General features: G+C 36.3%; 1 pseudogene; it reads left to right on the top strand.

The window, feature by feature from the left end:
• The first annotated feature begins 930 nt into the window (after positions 1–930).
• On the top strand, positions 931–3,411 carry LOC150034990 (beta-galactosidase 15 pseudogene; annotated as a pseudogene).
• Positions 3,412–3,802: the final 391 nt, after the last annotated feature.

Raw genomic sequence — 3,802 nt, 5'->3', positions numbered from 1 at the left:
GTTTTAAATGCGAGTCACAACAAGCAAAATATCATGAGTTAAATCAACCAATAAAATCTAGAAAACGCACTTCCCCACCATGCCAATTTCCAAACATTACACATATATATCATAACATATATATATAGAATTCAACATAACAAAATAATAAAACCACTCACAGTCCTCCTGTTTATCCTTCAAGAATTTTCCAAGCATAACTCCTGGCCCGGTCTCCTTGAATTTCACTTCTTTTCCAGAAATTCCAAATTAGTAAAAAAAAATTCCTCCAGTAATTCCCTTTTAATCCAGGACTAACTTAAAAATAAAATAAGGAAGAAAATGTATACTTCCTTAGAAAAATGAGGACAACAAAAAATTGAACCTAGAGTTGAGAGCTAAAATCATATGGAAACCTATTTTGTTTACCATGTACTATTTTATTATATGACCCCAATGCACAAAATGAAAAATCAAAAAATCAAAAATTTGAAGAAAGATACTCAAATTCATGAGCTTCACACTAATGAGACAAAACTCAAACTCAACTTTCACTATAATTGAATTTATTAGCCATACTTTATTACTCATGTGAAGTTGATGTCTTTAAAATTAAAACCAAAGATGAAAAATGAATACGCAAATCCTTTATGGGAAAACAGACTTTTGGTGTAATATTTTTAATTGGGTGATAGGTTATTTCAGGATAAGGTCGAACAATATTTTTGAAATTCTTTTCTAAAAAGAGTATTTTCCAAATTTCACTAAAGCAACTCATACCGATCAAGTTTGGCCAGCTAAATTCACTTACATTATTCCTATATTTAGAATTCATCAACAAAAAGAGTACAAAGATTGATGGAAAGACCTATCACATATTTACGTAGATTCCTTGTATATAAACACATTGATTCCGACATAAACCAAACACCTAAAGTTTTAAAATCAAAGATGGTTAACCTTCAATGGCTTGTTCTTCCTCTCTTTGCAACTTTATCTTGCTTTTCTTTTTGTAAAGGAGACAGTGTCTCCTATGATTCAAATGCCATAATTATCAATGGTGAACGACGTGTTATCTTCTCAGGATCAATTCATTATCCACGCAGCACCGAAGCAATGTGGCCTGATCTTATTCAAAAAGCTAAAGATGGTGGACTTGATGCAATCGAGACGTACATTTTTTGGGATCGCCACGAACCTCGACGACGAAAATATGATTTCTCTGGACATCTAAACTTTATCAAATTCTTCCAACTCGTTCAAGAGGCTGGGCTATATGTTGTGATGAGGATTGGTCCTTACGTGTGTGCCGAGTGGAACTATGGAGGCTTTCCACTGTGGTTGCATAATATGCCGGGAATCCAACTTCGAACTGACAATCAAGTCTACAAGAATGAAATGCAAACTTTCACAACAAAGATAGTGAATATGTGCAAACAAGCCAACCTCTTTGCATCACAAGGGGGGCCAATAATCTTAGCTCAAATCGAGAACGAGTATGGAAACGTGATGACCCCATATGGAAGCGCAGGAAAAACATATATCAACTGGTGTGCTCAAATGGCTGAATCTCTCAATATTGGTGTTCCATGGATCATGTGCCAACAAAGTGATGCCCCACAACCTATCATCAATACATGCAATGGATTCTATTGTGATAACTTTAGTCCTAACAATCCTAAGAGCCCAAAAATGTTTACTGAAAATTGGGTGGGATGGTTCAAGAAATGGGGCGATAAAGACCCTTATAGAAGTGCAGAAGATGTAGCTTTTTCTGTGGCAAGATTTTTTCAATCTGGTGGTGTGTTTAACAACTATTACATGTATCATGGAGGCACAAACTTTGGAAGAACATCGGGAGGTCCATTCATTACTACGTCGTATGATTACAACGCCCCACTTGATGAATATGGAAACGTGAATCAACCCAAATGGGGACATCTCAAACAACTCCACGAATCCATCAAAATGGGAGAGAAGATTCTCACCAACGGCACCCGTTCAGACCAAAAATTTGGTAGCTTTGTTACTTTAACGAAATTCTCCAACCCCACAGTAGGGGAGAGGTTTTGTTTTTTGAGCAACACTGATGCCAGCAATGATGCTACCATAGATTTGCAGGCAGATGGAAAGTACTTTGTACCAGCTTGGTCTGTGAGCATTCTTAACGGTTGCAACAAAGAGCTTTTCAACACTGCAAAGATCAATTCCCAAACATCTATGTTTGTGAAGGTGCAGAATGAGAAGGAAAATGCACTGTCGTGGGTTTGGGCTCCGGAGCCCATGAGAGATACTCTACAAGGAAAAGGTACATTTAATGCAAACCTTCTTTTGGAACAAAAAGGAACCACGGTTGATTTTAGTGACTACTTGTGGTATATGACAAATGTTGAAACTAATTCAACATCTTCACTTCAAAATGTAACTCTACAAGTGAATACAAAAGGTCATGTGCTTCATGCCTTTGTTAATAGACGGTACATTGGATCGCAATGGGGAAGCAATGGCCAGAGTTTTGTATTTGAGAAACCCATTCTATTAAAAGTCGGAACCAACACCATAACCCTTTTGAGTGCAACAGTAGGATTGAAAAATTATGATGCATTTTATGACACGGTGCCAACTGGAATTGATGGAGGTCCCATTTATCTTATTGGAGATGGAAATGTCACAACTGATTTGTCATCAAATTTATGGTCTTATAAGGTTGGATTAAATGGAGAAATGAAGCAACTTTACAACCCAATGTTCTCACAGAGAACAAAATGGAGCACATTAAATAAAAAATCTATTGGCAGGAGAATGACATGGTACAAAACAAGCTTTAAGACACCCTCAGGAATTGACCCTGTAGCATTGGACATGCAAGGAATGGGAAAAGGTCAGGCTTGGGTAAATGGACAAAGCATAGGTCGATTTTGGCCTTCTTTCATTGCTGGCAATGATAGTTGCAGCGCAACCTGTGATTATAGAGGCGCATATGACCCTAGCAAGTGCGTTGGAAATTGTGGGAATCCTTCCCAAAGATGGTATCACGTTCCAAGATCGTTTCTATCGGATGACACCAACACGTTGGTTTTGTTTGAAGAAATTTGTGGAAATCCTCAACAAGTCATAGTTCAGACCATCACTGTGGGAACAATATGTGGAAATGCTAATGAAGGATGTACGTTAGAGTTGTCTTGTCAGGGAGGGCATATCATCTCTGAAATCCAATTTTCTAGCTATGGAAATCCAGAGGGAAAATGTGGTTCATTCAAAAAAGGTTCATGGGATGTTTCAAATAGTGCTCTTTTGGTAGAAAAGACTTGCATTGGTATGGAAAATTGTTCAATTGATGTATCTGCAAAGTCGTTTGGATTGGGCAATGCTACTAATTTATCTGCAAGATTAGCAGTTCAAGCACTATGCTCAAAGAATCGAGTAATGTAATATATATATATATTATCATTCGAGCTAACAAATTGATTTTCTTTCCTTTTTGTGGTATGATTTATTAATCACAAACCTGAGAGAAATTAGAAACGTCAAAACAAGTTTTTCTTCTTAAAATTTTTTTTAAAAAATGATAAAATATTATGAAGCTTCGTCTAAATAATCTAAACAACAAATAATCTATTAGTAGAAATTATCTAACACCCAATAATAATCTAAACATGCTATTAGTATTAGCTTCTATCACTTGTAACATGCTATCAGTAGTAGCTTCTATCAACCATAACCACTGAACACCTTTTTGCCCCTTTCTTATTGTTCCTAAACATTTATAAGTCCATTTTCTTTTCGATGATAGCTTCTATCACTGATAAACATGCTATTAGTG

The sequence above is a fragment of the Benincasa hispida genome, chromosome 7, assembly GCF_027475165.1.
Source record: "Benincasa hispida cultivar pf3 chromosome 7, pf3_genome.v1.1, whole genome shotgun sequence".
Taxonomy (NCBI): Eukaryota; Viridiplantae; Streptophyta; class Magnoliopsida; order Cucurbitales; family Cucurbitaceae; genus Benincasa; species Benincasa hispida.
The sequence above is the reverse complement of the archived record's forward strand: the minus strand, read 5'-3'. Positions and strand labels throughout refer to the sequence as shown.